The following is a 10,618-nucleotide window of genomic DNA, read 5'->3' as shown; positions in this document are numbered from 1 at the left end:
GATTTCCAGAGGGGCAAGCCCCTCAGCCAGGGTCCCCCCAAAATCGGTTTGTATCTAAGGCATTGGGATCAAAGCCACTTTTGAGAGAAGCCTCACACAAACTGATAACTGTTCCCAGGCACTTTTTGGCCATGATTTTTCTCCAAAGATGTGGGAGTGGATTCCACGGCCCAGGCCCTACAGACTTTGCCGTGTGCCACCCACACAGTGGGCTTGCTGGATTTCCAACACTTCCTCCAGTTCTGAAGCCCCAGGGGTCTGTGGGCTTCTGTTTGAGCAGGAAGGTCCAAGGCTTAAACCGCACAGCCCTCACCCACCAAGCAGGGATTTCGCTAATAGCCCGGACCACAGTGCATGGGTATTTATTGATTTCTTCAGTATGAATATGTAGTTCTCTGAAGACAATCAGATCATCGCCAATTAATGTTACGAAGAAAAAAACAAAGACAACAGTTTGAGGGGTGGGTAGCAGGAGAATAATTATCCATCGCAATCATTTCTCCCATTGTGAAAGGTTCAGTAACCTCTCTCAGAGTCTGGGGGGCTACTGATCTAATGTCTTTACCCAGAAGGGAACCGGGAAGCCCAGTGTGAGAATGAGGAAGGGTGGCCCTAGCCGGGCAGGAAGGCCTGGGTGTGCCAGAATTCCTGGCCAGATACAGGACTGAGTGAGCCTCAGGTGGATGCAGATTTACACTGTCACTGCTTTGATTCTCTCTCTTTCTGTGACCTTGAGCGAGCCACTTGACCCCAGTTTTCCTGCCAATAAAATGGGGATAATAACATACCCCTCTAAGGGTGCTTCTTAAGAATAATTGGCCATTTTTTTGCAGGGCACTTTGAAGAAAATTGCTGTGGGGATATTCTGTTGGCTCTGGAATTTTCCTTGGTGCAGATATCAAACAGACGAGGGTGGCCAATGTTCTGATCCTGGTACTCCCAGCCAAGCCACTTTCCCCAGTTCGGTTGGAAAAGAAGATGGGGAGGGGCTGTGATCACAGCCTGAGCCTGCCTAGACTATTAAAGGCACAAGTCCGCCTTTGATGCCTGCCTGCAACGCTTGTTAATTTTAATAGGAAGTGAGCAGAAGGCTCTGCTTAGCAGAAGAAAACAGGGCCGGGCCAAAGAGGATTAGTGCCAACTAAATTTAGATCTTGTTTGGCTTTGAAGTCCTTGGCTCCAGTGCTGGAATTACAGGACAACTCCTGGATGTCAGCAGGGTGGGAGGCAGGGGGCTGGGGAAAGTGTGGACCTGGGCCCTGCAGCTCCTCGCTCAGACAGGAGCAGATGACCCCTGTCTTAATTTGGGGATCACTGTAGAGTCAACAATCTCCCAAGCTGGTGAGTTTCTGGGGAAACTTTGAATAGGGGTCTTAAACTTAAGTATGTTCAGGGGCCAGGCCGTTAATACACAACAGTGAAGTAGGCTGATTGTAGGAAATAGGGAATGGTGGGGACTGTGGCAAACTGTCCGAGTTTCCATTGAATATTGGGATTTGGGAATAAGGGTCAAAATTTGCCAGCTCTTTTGATTTTATAGAGAAATTGAAAACCTGCATTTGCATGTGCGTGTGTGCGCGCATGTGTGTAATATTCCAATTTTTAAACATTGATCAAAGTTGCTTATTTTTTTAATACTTTTCTCATGAACAAATGTATCCACAGGCCAGAGTAGCCCATGGGCCCTGTGTTGTGAACTCTGCCTTGAAAACTTAAAGCTTCAGTCTCTTAAAATTCACCTAGGCCTTTGGGCACCATTTTCTAGAGACTTTAGTCTGGTCCCTGGTTGAGGGCATCGGAATCACCCAGGGAAAGCTTCGAGAACATACAAATGTTTAGGGATTCTGATTTAAGGCTTGGAATGGGATCTAGGGGTGGCTCATATTTTTTAAACTCATCAGGGGATTCTGATGCCCAACCAAGTTTGGGAAATAGCGACCTGATGAGTCTCTCTCAGTGGTTTTTAATCTCTTTGGGGTCATAAGCCCTTTTGAGAAGCTGAAGAAAGGTATCAACACTTTCCCTAGAGAAAAAAAAAAAAAAAAGATGCTTATCCAGGAAAAAATTTGCACCCTAAGCTCATCCAAGGCTCGTCCTTCAGGGGGTCTTAGTGCCCTCACTTCGAAGTCTATCCACGGCCACTAAGTTAAGAACCTGCCCCGGGCCTGATGGTAGAATCCCATCTACAAGAGCCATGAGAATGGTCTCCAGGATCTCATTTGTACTCCTCCAGTGACGGGGAACTCATTACCTTGGGAGATAGCTCATCCCCTTTTGGGGAGCAGTAGTCTTCACTAGAATCCTTCCCATAGCAGCCCTCTCCAGCACCCCAGCTTTCACCCACACATCCCACATTTGTCCTCTGGTTAATCTCTCTTGCTTTACTGGGGGGCGGAAGACAGAGCTGTTGCAGGAGGCCAGGAGAAGCTGGGGTAGCAATGACGATGAGCTGTTCTTCTTGGGATTTGAGAGCAGATTTGTGACCAGATCCGGGCCACCGCTGCTCATCACTCTGTTCCTTTTACAGCCCCCTCCATTCACCCAGTACGAAATGGCGAACTTGAATGTTTACGTCCATGTCAGCTTTCTCATCCTCCCCCTGTACCTTTCCCTGTGGCTGACTCTCTTTCCCACACCTGTGAGATGAGCCTTTTCAACAAGAGTCAAGTACAGCTTGGAGGTACCAGAAGCATCAAATAAAGGATCATTGGAATCCATTGGAATCCATCATTGGAATCCAAGCATCAAATAAAGGATCTTTGGAATCCACAGCTCAGCACTGTGGCTTGGACCAGGGTCTGGTGGGCACTTGATGGAGAGGAATGCTACTTTCTGTGATATTCATGCCATCACTTATGCATCGAACCACTCGTCCAAACATCGGCTGTTGTAAGTGAGCCTCAAACCTATTTCCTGTCACCAGCCTCAGATATGTCGTGCAGGAATCTGAAGCCTCCTTCTGTTTTTATTCTTGGCCTATCCTACCAAGAGGCATAGAGGCATAGAACACATCATAAGATCCTTCTGAGTAAAGTAGGTTGGAGAGGGTGCTTCTTTGCTTTGAACTGTTTTAAACTTCAAGGAAGGCCAGGCACGGTGGCTCACGCCTGTAATCCTAGCACTCTGGGAGGCCAAGGCGGGCGGATTGCTCGAGGTCAGAAGTTCAAAACCAGCCTGAGCAAGAGTGAGACCCTGTTTCTACTATAAATAGAAAGAAATTAATTGGCCAAGTAATATATATATATATGAAATTAGCTGGGCATGGTGGCACATTCCTGCAGTCCCAGCTACTTGGGAGGCTGAGACAGGAGGAGTGCTTGAGCCCAGGAGTTTGAGTTTCCTGTGAGCTAGGCTGACGCCATGGCACTCACTCTAGCCTGGGCAACAAAGCGAGACTCTGTCTCAATAAATAAATAAATAAATAAATAAACTTCAAGGAAGACCTCTTCTTTGAATAATTGAGGTTGAGTGACTCCACTGTTCCCTCCTTCTGCATCCACTTTGAGACTTTATAGATTTAATTCAAGCCAAGCCTCCTTTCCTGCATGTGGAAGAGACTTCATTCCATAGCTCTGTCATCTCACCATCCTTTTGGACACTATAGTTATCCACAGTTGCCTTTAAAATATACCCAGGTTTGAAAGCAAATGCCCCTAAGTGTTTTCACCCACGTTTCCTCCCAGGGCTTCCAGAAAAAGGGGAATGTGTGTGTCTGCAGATATGGGCCCAAGCAAGTGAATCCCACACAGAGGCTGAGCAAGTGGCATCCTCTTACCAACCCACGGAAGACAGGAGTGACTGGCCACTTCTCATCGAATGGATGCCCATGGGCCTGGCAAGTGCCCACTCATGCATTTACTCATGTATTCATTCCACAATTGTTTCCCAAGTTTGTAAGATGTGCCAGGCTCTGAGCTTCAGAGGTAGCAATCAGTAACACCAAGAAAGTCCTTGCCCTCTTAATTCTAACATTATAACAGGGGAGAAACAAACACATAATAGAGAAGACAAACACATAATCACATCTGTGAACAATTATAAATTGTGATATGTGACATGGGTGAATATCTACAGATACATAAAGGGAAGCCCAATTCAGACAAAAGAGGTGACCCTTTAGCTGAGACTTGTGGAGGGAAAACTGTTCCAGGCTAGGGAACAGCATATGCAAATGTCCTGTGGCTAGAAAGAGGTTGGCTTATTTGAGAAACTGAGAGAAAGCCAATGTGGCTAGAGGCAGTGACTAAGGGGAAAGAAGTGCTGCAAGACTGTGAGTCAAATGCCTACAGGGTTCAGCAGGTGTCATGAATAAGTGAAGTGAGCCAGGTCAGAGACAAAAGGGAGCAGTGGGGACTGTGGCAAATTGGGGAAAATACAACCTGTATAAAGGAGGCAGCTACTGCTCAATTCCAGCCAATCTTACACACGTGGAGATGAAATCTGCAAGTCCAATGTTGCCAGATCTTATGATTGTTCAATAGAACCCCCAAATATAGATTTTTATACAAAATCTCTAATAAAAAAACCCCACCAAGATCCTCATAACACATAGTTGATGGTCTAGGTGCTGCCTCTTTGCAGCCCCCGAGCTGCACAAATCTACAGCAGAGAATCAAGAAACTGCCACAAGGGAGTATCTCCCATTGTGTAAGGAAACTGAGGCCCAGAGTATTCTCAGCTCTTGTTCCCTGCGGTGGTTTCCTGAGGCACAAGGGACCTTTCAGGCTGATTTTCTTTTCAGGCCTCAGGCAGGCTTTTAACTGTGGGGTTCAGTTTTCTAATTTGCAACTGGGAGTGTTGAGGCCAAGTTTGGCGGCTGCCCGGGACTACAGTGTGAGGGGTAATTAGGGTTTGAAAATGACTTTGAAGTTGCCCAAAGCAGAAGAGCTAAATACCCAGAAAAGCTCAGAAGGGGATTTCAAAGGGCTTGTTCCTCAGAGTGACACCGCCTGACATGCTCCATCTCATCGCATGTCCAGCCTTACCCAGCAGGACTATGAACAAGTGGCTGCCCCTGCGTGGGAATCCAGGGAGCACCCCAGTATACCCTCGTCTCCACCATCAGCCTATTCTTTCCTTCCTTCCCTTCTGTTCCCCCTTCCTTCCTCACCCAGATAATCAGTCAGTCCCTTCTATGTGCCAGCCATGGTGTCAGTTCTAGAAATGCATCCTTGCAGAGCTTGCAGCCCAGCAAGGAAAATAGACAGGAAAACAGAAATTACATTCCAGTGTGTGTTACAAGATGGAACTCGTAGGGGGCCCTAGGAGCCACAGGAGCAAATAACCTACCCATCCAGGGGGTCAGGAATTACCGAGTAAGTGATGCTTAAACTGCAACCTGAAGTTAAGCAGGAGTTAGCCCCGGGGCTGGGGGAGGAAAGAGTGGGAGAATATTCCAGATGCAGGAAGCTTCCAGGATCAGAGACTGGTGAGGTGGGGTGAGGGAGTTTAAGTAGTCCCAGACCTGACTTAACTGTCTACACTGGTGGAACCCTGTAGTCCAAGGCCAAATGGTGGATTGGCAGTTAGGAGGTGTATAGGAACTAAGTCACACAGAGCCTCAGGAGCCAGGCAAAGATTTTTTTTTTCAACTTTGAGAGTAATAGGGTAATAAGAAGTTTCTGGATTTCAACTCAAAAGGAAATGTTAGGATTTGATTGCATTTCTTCAGTACTCGGTGGCCAACCAATAGCTTCTAATTCTGCTCTTCTCTGATCACCAAATCCTTCTGCACCTTTTCTGCATCCCAAGACACCAGCACCCCACCTGCAGAGTAGGTACTACCATAAGTTTGTATTTGGGATGAGAACACCGGCTCAAAGAGCTCATCTGCCAAGATCACTGAGCCAGAAAGGGGCAGAGTGAGGATTTGAACCCAGGTCTATCTGGTTCCAAGGCCTGGGCTCTGTGCATGATTTGGAGATGGTCAAGATAAATGACGGATGCCCTGGAAATGATCTGTCTTGGCCTCGTCTCCAGGTAGAAAAATATCTGTGGCGCTCTCTCTGCAGATGTTCAAAGGAAAAAAGAAATCCCACCTCTAAAATCAACATCTGTACTGAGCTGGGTCAAATTTGGGGCAGAGACAGGTTGGGAGGAGCTGAAGCTCTGCTCTGTGTGTGTTTGCATACTAATGAGGCAAGAATACCAGTGGCTCATTAATGAGGACCTGACCTCCGGGCTTCTTAAGATGCCAGCTTTTGTCCAAGTCTTCTTTCTTTGGGGGAACATTCAGCTGGTTCCTGGAACGGATGCGGCTCAAAAGGGCCTTTCAAGGCCTCGTATTGAATGAAGTGTTTTGTTCCCACTGCCGTTTTTTTAAAGACATGGAGAGAAAACAAACTCAGAGTGACTAAGAAGTGCTGCTTCTCAGGGTTGGGCAGGCAGGCAGGCTGCGGAGTCCCAGGACAGGCCGTCCATGAGACAGGGAGGCTGTCCTTGACTTGGGCTGAGTCACACACCTGGCACCTGTGGCAAGTTGTTGCCCTTGGGTTTATAGCTAGGAAGCCTGAAAGGAGATGTGCCTCCTTGGGCATGATGGGACACGTGTTGGTCCAAATGAACCAGAAGGTACAAATTCTCCTCTTTTCAGCACCCAAAGGAGTCGAGAGAGGGCTCAGCCTGGGATTAACCCTGTGTGAGTTTCCCATGGGAGGGCTGGGTCCATGGTAGAAAACTTAGACTTGTTCACATAAATGCAAGAAGAGATGACAGAGGGGAAAAAAAAATACAAATGACTTGTAGAGCAACTGCTAAGGTTCATCTACACCTATAATGATAGAAATGCAAATTAAAACTACAAACAGACAGCATTTAAGGAAACCTATGTGATTGACACAGATCCCAAAATGTGAAGAGTGCCTTGTCGGGCGGCTGGGGGAAAGCGGGTGGGCTCAGGCGCGGGTGGTGACAGGCAAACTGAAGGGTGACCACAATAGCTCTCAAAATGCAAAAGGCACATGTATGTTCACAGAGCAACTCCACTGGAGGGAATTATTCTGTACATTTATTTATTACAGTGTGCACAGGAGTGGCTGTCGGTCATTGCAGTCTTTCTGTAACAGATTGGACAAGCCCTAAATGTCCACGGCAATGGAAGTGGACTCAATGAGTTCATGCAATGGAATTCTAGACAGTCCTTAAAAACACAAGGTAGCTCTGCATGTCCCAATGTAGAAGGATCATGAAGACATAACGTTAACAGGAAAACCAGGGTGCAGATTGGTGTGGGTCAGGATGCCACCATTTGGAGGGAGGAAAGTGGGACGAGGCAACCTAACTATAAACGTTTGTGAACAAAATACATCTTTCAGGAGACACAAGGTCTTCGTTGTTACCTCTGAGAGACCTGGGGAGCTGAAAGTCCACTCAGCTGGGAGTGAGACTTACACTGGAGGTTTTTTTTTTTGCACGCGGGTTATTTTTATTGTATCCTTGTACTACTTTTTCAAAAGAAAATAAGGGGGGAAAAAAGGAAGGAAACAAAAGAAAAGCAAAAATAAAATAAAATGCCACAATCATCTCACCACCCAGAAATAAGCACTAGTAAGATTTTGGCTCATATCTTCCTATTGTTTTTTAATTAATTTCAGGCTTGAAGAAAAGTTGCACCCCATAGTACAAAGATGGCTGGGTGAGGTGGCTCATGCCTGTAATCCTAGCACTCTGGGAGGCCAAGGCGGGAGGATTGCTTGAGGTCAGGAGTTGGAGATCAGCCTGAGCAAGAGAAAGGCCCCATCTCTACCGAAATTAGAAAAAATTAGCCAGATGTGGTGGTATGTACCAGTAGTTCCAGCTACGAGGGAGGCTGAGGCAGGAGGATCGCCTGAGCCCAGGAGTTTGAGGCTGAGCTGCACTCTACCCAGGGTGACAGAGTGAGACACTGTCTAAAAAAAAAAAAAAAAAAGAAAAGAAAAAGAACTGTCATAACTCTCATTTACTGTCACACCTATGTGCATTTTGCCACATCTTCTGTGTCATTCTCTCCTTTCTCACTCTCTACATATATGTACATATATACTGTAAATAAATATTTCTTTCCTCTGAACTATTTGGAATAAGTTGCCCCTTTACTACTAAATACTTCATGATGAATTTCCTGAGAACAAGGATATTAATTTACACAACCATAATACAATTAACAATATCAAGAAATTTAATGTTGACATAACACTTCCATTTAGTCTACAGGCTTTATTTACATTTCACTAATGTCCTGCATAGCAATTTTTCTTTTTTTGGTTCTGGTCCAGGATCTCAGCCAGGACCACACAATTCCATTTAGTTGTCAGGTGTTTTCATTTTCTTTTCATGTCAAACAGTTCCTCAGGCTTTCTTTTTCTTCTTGACGTTTTCGAAGAGGGGAGGCCAGTTACTTTGCAGAGTGCCCCTCCTGCTTTGCCTGCTGTTTCCTTGTGATCGGGTTCTGGCTCTGCATTTTCGGCAGCAACACTGCAGAAGTGATGCTGTGTCCTCAGCACATCCTACCAGGAGAGCAGGATGATGTCAGTTTGTCCCGTTATTGGTGACGTTCACACATTTTTAAAATATGAAAAACTTAGCTCATATTAAGCAAGCTGTGTTGCAACTTTCTCCTCCCTAACCACCTATTGTGACCACTTTTCTTTCCTTCCTTCCTTCCTTCCTTCCTTCCTTCCTTCCTTCCTTCCTTCCTTCCTTCCTTCCTTCCTTCCTTCCTTCCTTCCTTCCTTCCTTCCTTCCTTCCTTTCTTTCTTTCTTTCTTTCTTTCTTTCTTTCTTTCTTTCTTTCTTTCTTTCTTTCTTTCTTTCTTTCTTTCTTTCTTTCTTTCTTTCTTGTCTTACTTTGTTGCCTGGGCTACAGTGCCGTGGTGTCAGCCTAGCTCACAGCAACCTCAATCTCCTGGACTTAAGGAATCCTCCTGCCTCAGCCTCCCGAGTAGCTGGGACTACAGGCATGCACCACCATGCCTTGCTAATTTTTTCTATATATTTTTAGTTGAGCAACTAATTTCTTTCTATTTTTAGTAGAGACGGGGGTCTCGCTCTTGCTCGGGCTGGTTTCAAAATCCTGACCTTGAGCAATCCACTCTTCTTGGCCTCCCAGAGTGCTAGGATTACAGGCGTGAGCCACTGTGCCCGGCCCACTTTTATTTTTTTTATTTTTTATTTTATTTTATTTTATTTTATTTTATTTTTTTTTCTTTTCTTTGCATCCGTTCATGGTCGGCAAGAGGCCACTTTTATTTTTTAACATTAACAATTTTGGGTTTTATTTATTTTTGAGGAGGTGATACAGTCATAGGGTACAAAATTAAAAGGGAGCCAAAGGGGAAGCAATAATGTCTCCCTTCCTTCCTCCCCTGACCCGGTTCTCCTCTCTGAAGCAACAATGCCTCCCTGTTCTTTGTGTCTCTTTCCATTGCTATTTTATATAAGCATCTGGTGAGAGTCCAGAAATCGGTGACTATGTAACGAGCAGCGGGCACGAACGTCCCCACCCACGTTGCTGTTGTAGGAGGGCAGCCTCTGGACCTGCAGCTTCCCAGGTCTCCTCAGAGTCTCCTTTGACCCCGTTGGAAACAGCCACAATTTCTTGGGGGCCAGCGTAAGAGATGGTGGGACAACCTTTGGGGTCAGAACACAAGGTCTGGCTTTCCGGTGATGCCCTGAGCACCTTTCCCTGGTGAATGAGTATAGCCCACGTCTTCATCTGAGAAAGCTCATTTCTGCCTGTCACAGCGAAGCCCAAGCTCCAGGAGTCGGGACAAGGGCTTGGGGTGAAGGTTTGGGAGAGGAACGACCAGGGCCCGTGGACGGACCACAGACCTGCAACTGGGCAGACCAGGGTTCCAGCTGGACTCTGCTGCTGATCAGCCACTAGGGTGACCCCTGGCAACTCATTTTCTTTTTCCATCCCTCTTTGTTCATCTGTGAAATAGGCATAATTCCACCCACTACATTTAATTGTTTTGAGGTACAAATGAGCTCATCTGTAGGAAGCTTCTGGTACTTAGCTGGGGTTCCGTAAAAGTAACTACCCCTTCCCACCTCCATGGGGAGGTAGAAATCCCAGCCAGCAGGTGACTGTCTGGGCTATCCCCAGACTCAGTCCCTACCACTTGCAAACCCACAGGGCAGCAGCCCCGCCCACATCCCATGGACTGGCTGAAAGGCATTGGTTTTTTTTTTTTTTTTTTGAGACAGAGTCTCGCTTTGTCGCCCAGGCTAGAGTGAGTGCCATGGTGTCAGCCTAGCTCACAGCAACCTCAAACTTCTGGGCTCAAGCAATCCTCCTGCCTCAGCCTCCCGAGTAGCTGGGACTACAGGCATGCACCACCACGCCCGGCTAATTTTTTTCTATATATTTTTAGTTGGCCAATTAATTTATTTCTATTTTTAGTAGAGACGGGGTCTCGCTCTTGCTCAGACTGGTTTCAAACTCCTGACCTTGAGCCATCCGCCCACCTCGGCCTCCCAGAGTGCTAGGATTACAGGCGTGAGCCACTGCGCCTGGCCTATATGATAATTCTATCTTTAATTTTTTTTGAGGAATTGTCCTATTGTCCACAGCAGCATTTTACAGTCCCACCAGCAATGCACAAGAGTTCCAATTTCCGCACATCCTCATGTATGTGCTT

The sequence above is a fragment of the Microcebus murinus genome, chromosome 20 (genome assembly GCF_040939455.1).
Source record: "Microcebus murinus isolate Inina chromosome 20, M.murinus_Inina_mat1.0, whole genome shotgun sequence".
NCBI classification, from domain to species: Eukaryota; Metazoa; Chordata; class Mammalia; order Primates; family Cheirogaleidae; genus Microcebus; species Microcebus murinus.
The sequence above is the reverse complement of the archived record's forward strand: the minus strand, read 5'-3'. Positions refer to the sequence as shown.